Source organism: Drosophila kikkawai, chromosome 3R (genome assembly GCF_030179895.1).
Source record: "Drosophila kikkawai strain 14028-0561.14 chromosome 3R, DkikHiC1v2, whole genome shotgun sequence".
NCBI lineage: Eukaryota > Metazoa > Arthropoda > Insecta > Diptera > Drosophilidae > Drosophila > Drosophila kikkawai.
This window is the reverse complement of record NC_091731.1, coordinates 17722439-17734576: the sequence shown is the minus strand read 5'-3', so window position 1 is coordinate 17734576 and position 12138 is coordinate 17722439. Positions and strand designations below refer to the sequence as shown.

The 12138-nt window shown below is 38.4% G+C and overlaps 1 protein-coding gene across 1 annotated transcript in view; it reads left to right on the top strand.

Annotated features, from left to right (window-relative positions):
- The first annotated feature begins 487 nt into the window (after window positions 1–487).
- The window catches only part of LOC108080814 (uncharacterized), a 78498-nt gene continuing 66847 nt past the window's right edge, over window positions 488–12138 (top strand). The window contains exon 1 of the mRNA XM_070287330.1: window positions 488–564. The gene's annotated coding sequence lies outside the window, so the exon portion shown is untranslated. The remainder of the gene's footprint in view (window positions 565–12138) is intronic.

Below are 12138 nucleotides of genomic sequence, written 5' to 3'. Positions count from 1 at the left end.
TGTCATTTTAATCCCAGTAACAACAACCATTTTATGCGGTTGAGGTTGAGTTTTATTTAAACGTTTCTGCCTTGTCGAATAACCCGCACACAATCATTGACACCTTATTTTCCCACTTCTCTGGCGGTGAACTGACTCACAGATGCGGCGGCTTTAGTTATTCATTTCGTCATCCGACCATGTGATGCCGCTTTCGCAATCAATTTGAGAGCCAATTCCAGGCAGTTTCCATTTCAACTTACCACGAGCCTACCCTTTTCAAATAATTAAGGGAGGAGCACCGCAACGTCTGTTTTGAATGTCTCTGGTTTTGTTTTGTCTAGATATTTAACCGGCAACTGGTAGACTAATGGCCGAATGGAGACCTATTCAAATGGCAAAATGGTTAGCTTAATGGCGCCAGATGTTCTAAAGAGATTGCAGGGCAAAGTGCCAGGAGTATGGTAAAAGACATTTCATAATTCTAAGTAGCCCCAGTTTAGTAAATCAAGATAAAAAGTGGGAATATATTAAGAGCAAAAAACATAAATTAAGTAGTTAAGATCATTCAAGACAATTGGTTCGGTAAGTATAAGGAATTAGATGACATTTTTGTGAGGCAAATAAAATATAATAAAATGTACAAAACAAATACCTCTGTAAACCACTTTGAAATGTTTGAGCAGTTCTTTTCTGACGGTGCTTTGAGCTATTTTGTTGTATATTGTTTATATAAATATTTTCTTTAAAAAATTATATTCCGTTTGACATCAAGTAAAAGTTTTATTTTAAAATACAAGTTAACTTTTAACGAGTTTCATTGAAGTGCCCAATGTTTAGTACCTTTTGCAGCCATTTTAATGACCCAATTTGGGTTTAAATATCTATTAGGCCGTTAAAACAGACACAATTTTATAGGGAAACAGTGTAATCTTCTTCAGGCACTGTGCACTTGTTTTCCAGCGATTTTTTGCCATTTTGATGTAGTCAATTGGATACCCCAAAAGTTATGCCAAATATTTATTTAATAAGCTAACTGGCATTGAGGCAGACTGTGCAACAGGAACAAACTTGGCCAGCTTGCGCGGGCGTATTTAATAAAAAAGTTAAAATACTCGTACTTAGTAAAATACCGGCAGGCAAAAGCAGGATAAAGTTTTCTAAGGAAACGCAACTTTTTCTGAGGCGAAAATAGACTAGAAGAAGAAAATGGGAGGTAAACTGGTACAGGCATTAATTTGATAATTCCAAACACCGAGCGTTACTCATACGCCCCATTAAACAATCCCTGTGCGTGCTTGGATCGGCTCTTCCCCCCCCCTTTCTCTCTGTCTCTTTGAGCCAAATACAAAAGCATTTTAACTTGTGCTTGTTGGTTAAATGGCCCAAAAGTAGACAACGAAAACAGAGTGAAGTAGCTCAGTTTAAGCATCCTAATCATGGGCATTAAAAGCAATTGCTTGTCCTGTTGCACGATGCCTTTTATCTGCTCTGCTTGCCTTCAACCTGCAGGCTATTCCGCGGCATTATCGTCAAAGCTTAGTGTGAAAATAAATATTTGCATATTTGCTGTAATTTTGCTTTATGCCGAAAACTTATAGCTAATCGGCAAGACAATCAGCTAATTTGTTCAGCTAAAATTAGAGCCAAGTTAAGGGCGAAGACTTGTACATATAGAAATTGATGAAACTGTCAGTTAAGATCTTTATTGGGAAATGGAAAGCATGCAGCACGTATTGAATTACTCTGCCTTCTGGGAAATCCTATTTACGTAAAAAAACGAAGAAAGAATATCTGGTGATTACACGAAAAATCTATAAATAAGAAAATACTGTATTTCATATGTTTTAAATACAAAATTTAATAAATTTTTCTTTAGTTTCTATAATCTAAAACTCACCATTGTTATGTAATTTAACTTTAGTTTAGCATTTTCAAGTTTTCAATCTTGAATAAGGTACCAATCAGCTTCTCATTCCATCCCATTAAACCTGCCTTGGTTGTTTCTTTGTTTATATTTCACTGAAATTGTCCATGGTTAATTAACAAAGTTGCGCATTGAGAAGAGGAATGTACAGAATACAGTGAGTAAATGAAAACTTTTCCATTTCAGAAGTTAAATTACATTTTCCATCGGTACTAATAGCAGAGAGCTCTTGATACACAAATAATTAATTCATGTAGACAGTCAGTTTTTTAATTATTTGCGTTTCAATAGCAGAACAACAACAAAAAATAAGAGTCCTGCTCTGTATTTTTGTCGTGTATTTCAATTTCAATAGCAACCAATAAAAGGAAAAGGCAATAAAATGAGAAAACGCAGCGAAACAATGGAAGTCGATGGGTTTTGTATGGGTCTTCATTTGCATGAAAGGCACAGGAGCAACCGCAAACTCACATGCAAACGCCTCACACTCTGCATCCGTACGAATACATGTGCTTTCAAAGGACTATCCACAAATCCCCAGGCGAGAAACAGGACCAAAACAGAAATTCAAGGCAACACGCTATAAGAAACGAAAACAAATTAGGCTAAATTCAATGTGTATTAAATTAAATTGTTTTATAAAAAATTCAATGAAAGGCCATCTGTCGAAGACAAACAAAGGCTTTGTGGTGGGAGAATTGGAATTGGAATCATTATATTTTCATAACTTTTGAGCGGTCTTTATAAAGTAACTAACTTAAAGGGTATACAAATTTCGGCTTATATTTATTAAGCTATTTATTTACATTTTCTTTTGAAATTGAATTCGATTATTAATGCAAGGTGTGGTGATGGAAAAGACACTCAGGTGAGGCAGATATGTATAAATCTCGGTGCTCTTATAATTAAATTATGGCTTGAAAAGCTTTTTTCCTGATTGACTGAAATAATTATATTATCTAATTACAAAAATGTACTAGAAAAACATTCCATTCCAACATAATTTTGCTTTAAAGATCAAAAGCTTAACCAAAAATATATTGTTTGAAATTGCTAAAAGTGTTATTTATGAAAAAAAACGTAGCTCAGCCTAGAAATATAAAAAAATTGTATGAAAAAGATGGAAATTTCAATTAAAATTCATATTCAGCACTTTAAGATAATAAATTTCAGAAATAAGGTCTGAAATAAAAGAGTGCCCCGCAATATCCTTGCTGAAGAAGGGTGTTACCTTAATATAGTTGCGTAAGAAAATGTTCTTTCGCAATTCAGTTCCATTGTCACATACAATAATTTCCGGTTGGCAATTTCCGTTGACAAGTGGGAAATTTGCCAGGCAAATGGCCAATAAAGGAATGCGGGCCCAAGCTTCGCGTTGGATAAACGCGAGATTTCCGAGGGTCAGGAGTGGTGGAATATGTCCATTTTATTAAGGACCGAAAAAAAGAAAAAAGGTCTATCATATTGGAGCTAATAAAAAATTGTAAGAATATTGCTTGCTATAATATTTTCCGCGCTGTGGAAATAAGCAGGAGACCCCATAAAGGTTGACACTACAAGGACAACACTGCCACGGAAGATTTCCTGGCTCATGTGTTGGTCTCAATAAAATGAAAGTAGAAAAACAAATGTACATATAACATCCGCCTTATTGTATCCTCCGGCAAATACGTGCTTTAAACAGTTGAAAGGAGATGCTCTCTAATTTTACCTAGTGCTATATATTTTTGCATTAACCAAAGAATAAGTGGCATTGCCGCAGGAGCCAATTAGCAGCTGGGACTCCTTTTAGCCAAAAAGATAAGCCACAAACTCGGCTTCCAGTTTCAAATTTAATGAGCGCAAAAATGGTCAGGATAAAGTTATGGGAACTCAGATAAGTCAGGCAACTTCAAGGAAGTCCCATAAGGGTAAATTATTTCTAAAATCTGAGAAAAACTAATGACAAATTTTATATTTATTTTAGTTTGTGAACCGCATTTGTCACAGATTCCAGTGCCAGATTTCAGACGAAAAGCATACATCAAGTTAACTTGCTGTCAAGGTCTCCCTGGCTGGTAACTATCCCCAACTAGAATCCGCTTATCGCTCAAGTTTTCAGACTAAAAGTCTGTATTATACCGAAAAAAGCTCACCAAAGCGAAAGTAAATTTCGCATTATTTAATAGCCTTGTGATATGAGCGAACGTAACGAGCCAAGTTGGCCAGCTTTGTTACTGAATTTATGTGCGCTTTAATGGGTATATAAAATCTTCTGAAATTTTTACTGGTTATGGTTGAGATTTTTAGGGGGCTGTAAATTTTAAAGCAAAATTAATTTCAAGCGGGATTAACTATAATAAATGGAATTTGTTGTATTTTATCAGTGGTGTAAGTAATAAGGTTTAGTAAGTACATGTGAAGTACTTTTAAGAGAAGTGCCCTTCAGCAGGACAACCTCTTAAACCGACGTCTTGCTAGAATTTCCGCTACATTTATTTGCTTGACTTGTCCTGGATTTTTGTTGTTGTTCGTCTATAGCCAAATAATCCTTGTTTACATCCCCTGCTTGTTCCCTCTTCTGGCTTAAAGCCTTTGCTCCGCTTGACTGGGCTCTCTGACCTGCAGCTGAGCTCCTGAATTATGAAAGCGCATTAAGCATACGCAGCGTGTGACGAAACTAGCTGACTTTCCGCTGCAAAGCCAGCTGACCGCCGCACACGACCGTCATAAATAATAATAGCTTATTCTTTTTTTTTATTCCCGAGTATGTGGCGGCACTTCCACTTCCGCTTCCGTTGCCTCTCACAGGCCACCAAGAGCTTGCTTAATCACTTTATGGCTGCCAAGGAATGGACACGGGTGTGTGTGTGCCCGAAAGCTGGTTAGTAAAAATAATGGTTGACAAAAAAATATTAATAAAAGGAAAATGCTTGCAAAACTATAGTTAATTATATAATAAACAAATTTACTTCTCACAAATAGCAGAATTTAATAAGAGTGAAATTACAAATATTTCAATTTAAAGCTTAAATGCATGTCAAAGTATAAAAAACCTTAATTTTTATATAATATATATAAGCTTACATATTATGTATAGTTATTAAGTCATTGAAATTTTAATTTATAAATCTGCTCTTTTTTGTGAATAGAAAATAATGATTGTTTCATCACTTCAGATTAACTGATATATTCGATATTAAAATACGCAACTTTTGGACTTTATTTGTGGCCAATTAATGGTTTGCTTATTTAACTTAATTATTCGCTACCGCAGGTTAACAATTCACGTGTGAAGCCCACGTGTATATATTTAACCTCATATATGGATATAACCTTTCGTTAATGTTGTTGTCATTGTAAATTAAATTTCATAATTGAATAATGTATACGGCAAAGATGAGAAGATTTCTTTCATTCAGTGTATTCTCTTTTCATTAAGAGCTTAAGCGGAATTGTACTTAAAAGCACACAGTACACAAAAAAGGACACAAGAATGAATAATCAAGTGTATTGCATTTGCAGGATGAATGGACTAAGGACTTTTAATAAAATTACCTTGTCTTAAGATAAACAAATAATGAAAAGACTATTTTTAAAATATTTAAATCAATTGTAAACTGTATTCTGTAGCTTGAAGTATATTATATTTCCATTAGGATTCACAATTTAGTTCAAGTTCAAGCCATACTTTACACAAATCGTCTACTTTTCTTTCAGTGCAGGACCCACGCACACGGCTGCACGTACACTTTTTAATAACTTCATGTGTGGGACATAAAAATGATTATTGTTAATTTCGCAACTCGGCTGCGATAATGAAAAGTAAAATGCCGCAAATTGAATCACCGTGCGGTGTATTCATTTTTAATGCTCTTTATACACATGTACGTGGGTGATCCTTTGTATGGACCGCTCCTGCTGGTGTGAGTATCTGCAAGGTAATAAAATAAACCAGCGACAGTTTGTGTCGTCGCACATTGTTGTGTTGTTGTGCGGCATCCGTTCTGATTTCCCCAAGGCGCCCAAGTATATTTACCGGGGCTGGGGCGGGATTCCATAATCATTATCCTACATGCAAATGCTGAATGAATAAATACCCGTAGTTGTCCCCGTAAATATCAGCGAGACGTAAAAATATACATTTATTTGCATAAAGCACAACAAAAAACCGAGGGCAGGGCATGGCAGGGCAGAATGCAGGCGACGGATATGAGGCAGCCTGGCAGGATAATGCCCGTGCCGCATGATCCCAACAATAATTTAGCTGATAGCCCGGCCCAATGGCAAAGCTGCTGACACTGCGACTCAGCAGTTGCGCGTAAAATTAAAAGCCAATATGAGGCATAAAATCCGCAAACGTGGCAACCTCATGCGGGCATAAAGGACACACGGGTTACCCTAAGGACCCTCGCCACATACATTCATGCACACCCACTTGCACCATTTTGGAGACAGCATTATTGTATCGTTACAAAGTATGGCAACCGGAGGTGGTTGGGGGAAACTCTGGAAACAGGAGTCGCTTTTGATTGCCGCCTGCCACTTGATATCAACAGCGCAGGCAGGACCTGATCCAGAGAGCTTCGACCAAGTGATACTCTGTAACTCAAAAAGTTCTCATTTGCATTAGTTGTTCTATGTTTTTAATGATCTTCTTGAGTCTGCATTCTACTGATATTTTAATAATTGTAGTCCTGAGATATCAAGTTTTTATTAAGCAAATATCTTTTGTTAAAATGCTGGATAAATTTTCAAGCATTTAATGCTTATACTGCTTATACCCTTTAACTCGACATGTACTAGGTAGCAAAGCAGCGGAGCGGAGGACGCGCGCGTCTGCTGTGTGCTAGTATTCCCACGGGTTCTTAGACAATATTTGCCTAGGACACACACCTGTCCCCTCCCATCCTCCCATAGAGTTCAAAGCAAAGGTGAGGCATACGCTGGCGTATCAAATATTTGTACTCCGCGCTCCCGTCTCCGCAACAAGTTTAGTTATTTAGTTACCGGCATGCACGTACGTATATTTATGTTCATGTTTATATCCATATCGATATACACATGGGGATGGCATTGGCATGACATCCCACTCACTTAAAACCTGCTATTGACATTTATTTCCGCTCCTGTTGGGCGTATCTACTGAGTTATGGTGAATTCAATTCAATTGTCGAGCGAAGAAGAAAAGAAAGGTCAAGCGTGAAATTTCCAAAAATATTCATGGCAATCAGCGAGATGCACGTGCGTTATCTAGCCTTTGTTTGCTTTTATAATAGAATCAGGATTCAAAGAAACAAGAACCTATGAAAATAAATTTTTTGACTTGTCAAGGGTTTGTTTTATTTTTAAAGTTGCTATGGAAATAAAACAAGGAATTAACTGGGGCATATCAATTTTAAAAGGATATATTTATATTGGTAGGTTGTAAAAAAAGGAAGTATCAGTTGCTTTAATTGGAAAACTTCCAAGAAAGATATATATATAATACGATCCATGATATTTGAGCAGTTGAATCTCTAAGAGGGAAACCTCTTATCTCTTTTGAGATAAAAACACCAGGAACATTTACCTTAGAGCTTTCGAACTAAAAACTTCTTAATACTAACACTTTGAAAGTGTTAGAAAACTCGAATACTTCTCCGAAATTTATGGATACTTTCCTGCCAAACGAGTGGCTTACGAATTGCCCTCTTACCTTGATTGATTTTCACTCATTCGCAGTTTATCTTTCCGCGGCGGCATCTGCGCTGAGAGAGAGAGCTGCGTGCAGCACCTCGGCAGCGCTTTCAACTCATTCCAACTCCTGGCCAAGACCAGATTAACGCGTCGTCGTCTCCGGCAGAATGCCAGGTAATTTGGGCCGGAAAAGCGGGGGCGGGAAAATCTCATGCCGCGACCGCCTTTTAAATACTGTAAATAAGTCGGTGCGGATGATGTTGCTGTTGCTGCTGCTGCTCTTGTGGCTGGTTCTGCTGCCGCTTTAGTACATGTTGCTGATGTTGCTGGCGGAGGCAGCTGGCTGACAGGCTGAGATTTATTACCTGGCACGGGGCTGGCTAACGCTAATAGCCCGGGGCTTCTCGGCGTGTCTTGTTATTGTTTTAAATGCTTAAAAAATTCTAAGGAATCCAGCACGTGTCCTGCGAGAGCAGCAGCTGCTAATGTCGGAATATATTCCATGGCATCATGTGACGACGTCGACATTGGCCCGTTTCCCATTTCCCTCTTTGCCAAGTTTGGCATTAATTAAATTTCGTGTTGACTTTAAGACGCCCTTGAGGACGATAAGAGTCGATGGGAGAGGAAGAGTCGTAACAAAAAAAGATCCTTCCGCCTGATTGACAACTTGTGCGGTTCGCATTGTTCGCAGCAACCAGCTATTGTCTGTCATGCATTGTCTAAGTCCTCTCCAGCTGCTCTCTACATCCATGTCCTGGTTGCGCTGCGAGTCAAATTCCATTAACGAAATTCTTTCAAATATTTGCAAACGCATGCCAGCGATTACAGCTGAGCGGAGGGAGGGAGGCCCTGTGCGACTGCGTCTTCATTTTCATAATTTCGCATGCCAGGCTGCCACATGTGGCAGGTCTCAAGCGCCTGACGCAGGACTCGGGCCGAATCAAAGCAACAGAAACTTCCACTTATGCAAATTTCTGAGCTGTGACGAGGACAGCGGCACAGGCTCGGCGGTGGCGACATCTGCAACTATAAATCGCACACATAGTTGGAACGATCTACCAGTTTTTATACTTTGAAATTCAAAAATAGTTTTATATTTATTTTAAAGAAAATTCCAGGACAACCAAGAATACTATTAGCAACAAAATCTTTGTCAAAGTTGTAAAGAAAGATATAGAAAAGAAAATATAAATATTTGAAATGAGGTTTTAAAAATTAATTAATATATCCCACTCCTCCGTCAAAGAGTTTATACATTTTCAGGTACCACTGTGCTTGAGCTTTTTCCTTTGGCGTTGACATAAGACAAGTATGTGCAGCATATAGTCGGGCGCATTGGCAACTGGTCTCCTCCTTTCTCGGCAGCCGAGAGACAAATGTAATTTAAATTGAACAAAAACGCTAGTATGGCAGAGATAAGGAGCCTTGTGCACAAGACATCCTTACTGGGGCTTCGCAGGGATTATTGATTGAAAACTGCTGTCTGGAATAAATGAAACGAAATGGAATGTTTGTGCTGCATTCAGTATACGGAAAGTGCATGGAGAATTGGAGCTTAGGCTCAGGGAGAAGTCAAGAGAGCCTTCTGGGAGGACTTTAGTCATAGCAACCTAAATTATTCACAGGCACAAGTGTCAGTTATATAATTTTAATGCCACAACTCATTAAAAGCAGTCTCACAAATGTTGTTCGTTTAATTAAGCAAACTATAAGCAAAAAGGAAAACAAACACGAAGCATTAGTAATTGAATTGTCCGCAATTCGTGGAAATTGCTGCCAGCGTGCAAAAGGTAAAAGATTTTATTTAAATTCTAATTGGTGGCGTCAGCCGGGAAATCAGCACTCAAACGTCAGTTTAGTATTTGTCCCATTTTCCAGCAGTGTCCGCAATCATTTAATCACCTAAAATTGAAATTCATTGGATTTCGACTACCATTTGCGTTATTTTGCTGTCTCTGATACTTTTGCAAACAGTAAAGTGCGGGCACCTGCGGTAATCCAATGGCTAGCAGGGAGAGTATACGGGTATTCGAGTGGATTTGCATAATCAGCTGTAACATATTCCAATTAGGCACTTAATTCGAACTGTGCAAAATAATGAACGGGCGCAATGGCTGCGGGCAGAGATTGCATTTGGATGAAATATTCGGTCAACGTGTATTTAGTGTAACATTAAGTGATGGTGACAGTGACCTGCACAAATATCGATAGTGGGGAATTAATTTAGATATTTTTAAGCCAACGAATAAATTCAGATGAGGGGAAATAACCTAGATCCATAGAATAAACACACCAGGGACTTTAAATTTCCAAATACTCTCCTCCTTGTTGTAATTGTTGTAATCATTGAAAGAAACCCATTAATAACAATAGCTAAGTTTGAACATTAAAAGTCTGGGCTTAATTTCAACTTTAGCTATACTCAAAGATCAGGCTATCCATTGCTATAATTACAATAATGGAGGGTTATGCATTGTGGCCGGTCAAAGGGATTGTTCTGTGATATTAAAAAACCATTAGGTTAAAAGCTCTGCTTTGGCGATTTCGAGGAAGAAATCAAGCATTGAAAAATCAGAATAAAAAACAAACTTACAGACTTTAAGGCGCCAATCAGTGAACATTTTTTCCCAGACCTTAAAGAACGCAACCTTCCCCACAGCCCACTCCACTTTGACCGTTTCCTCTGGCCCTTTGAATCGTAGCAACTTCGTTGGGCTCGAGTGGTCTTGATTCCTGTGGCCATTTTTCCAACACATTCGGTTCATTCAGGCAGCTCGATTAGGGCCGGTTTCTCCTGTTTGCGTTCAGTTCGTTAAATGGCTTAAAGAGACAACCTTAAAGGTAGAATTAGCCTTTAAAGAAATTCATAAATATTTGATAAAGAAAGATTCTAAAAAAATGAAATTTAAATTGTTTGTTTGTAACAACTTTCAATCGGTGGCTGATTTTGCATTTATATCTTTCAACTTCTATATATGTAGTTTATTTGTCACAGTGTAGTGTTGCAGTGGCGTGCATTCAGTGTGTCATGTGCCATGGAGGTGGGGCAGTAGCCATTAGCATACTTGAGCAACTGCAGCATACATAAAATGCACTTAATTGTGCCTGGCCATCAACGTGCTGGCACTTGATGAGGGCTGACTGTGAATGTGTGGCCAACGCGGACAAAACAGAAAAAAAGAGTGTGGCAGACAACCACCCTGCCCGGCGCTCAAGGCCGTTTGCTGGCAGGGACACGCCGGCCTTAAATGTTTCATAACGGCGCTTGGGGCCACATAACAATGGTCTAGCCTCATGTCCGTGTGGCCATGTAAATAGCAAATTAAAACTTTAAAATTGCATGTCGCCACCGCAGCACGTTTCTCAATTATTTAAGTCAATTGCAGGCACTTTGTGCAATGTGCAAACCGCCGGCATAGCATAATGTAGCATAATGTGGCTGGCAAAAATGCAATGCACTTAAATGAAGCAAACGCTTTTCGCTAACAATTTCATTTACATAAATCATTCACACATCAAGGTGTGCAGGCGGTGATTCAGGTATTTGTGTGGGTATTTGCTGTTGCGGATGTGGCTGCTGCTGGCTGGCGGCCATTTTGACGGGAACACGTAACACGCCATGACATGGCCGAAATTATGATTTATGAATTTTCCCTTCGAAGCCTTCGTCTGGTGGTTTCAACTGAATGTTGGTTTGGGTTGTTCAATGTTTAAATTTCCCAAAACAAGTTACCTAAAGAGAAATAAAGATGAAGAGATAAGGCTTTAAATTAAGTTCATTTTAAGTAAGAACTCTGTTATGACTACTAATTGGCAGAGTTTAAAGATTTCATTTAAATAAGATCAAAATTAAGTATTTTTTTAAAATAAGAGTAAGAAGATCTTAAAGTAATATTTGTGACAACCTCTTCATAAAACCTTTGAATAAATACTTTGCTACCAATAAAACCATAAAAAACTAGCAATACTACAGCACTGAGAATTAAATAAATAAATAAAATCCTAACCACAATCAACTCGTTGTTTCGAGTTTACTGTAATTAAGGCCAACTGCCTGAATATTTTGTCATTCGAACATTTCAATTGTCCGGCTTTTTGACAACCACAAGCCAAAGCCTCGAACTCAGGACCCTTCTCCTTATACCGATTATAATTCACCGCACGTGAGCCGAGGATTCGCCGTCGGGCCCACACGTCCTGGCCAGGATTCATGCCGGGTAGTGCGGCTACTGGGCCAACTTTCCTGCTGCGAGGGAGATCGAAAAAGTTTTAAGCTTCGCTCCTGGCTGCTGTTCTTGTAGTTCACTATTTAGTTTGCGTCCCGGACACAGGCAGCAGCTCCTCTCGTCGCCGTATTATTTTAATGTGAAAAGTTTAATGAGTATGTAAATATTTATTGTTGTGCCATTTGCCGGAATTCTGGACGTGTCGAGTGCCAAATTTTTGACCCCCCGTATCACTGGTTTTTGCGGTGTCCTGTATCAACATTTAATTAAGCCGGACAAGGGAAAATATTTACCCATTTGTGCGTATGTTAATTGTTTAGACAAAAAACTAGCACAAAGTTTGTT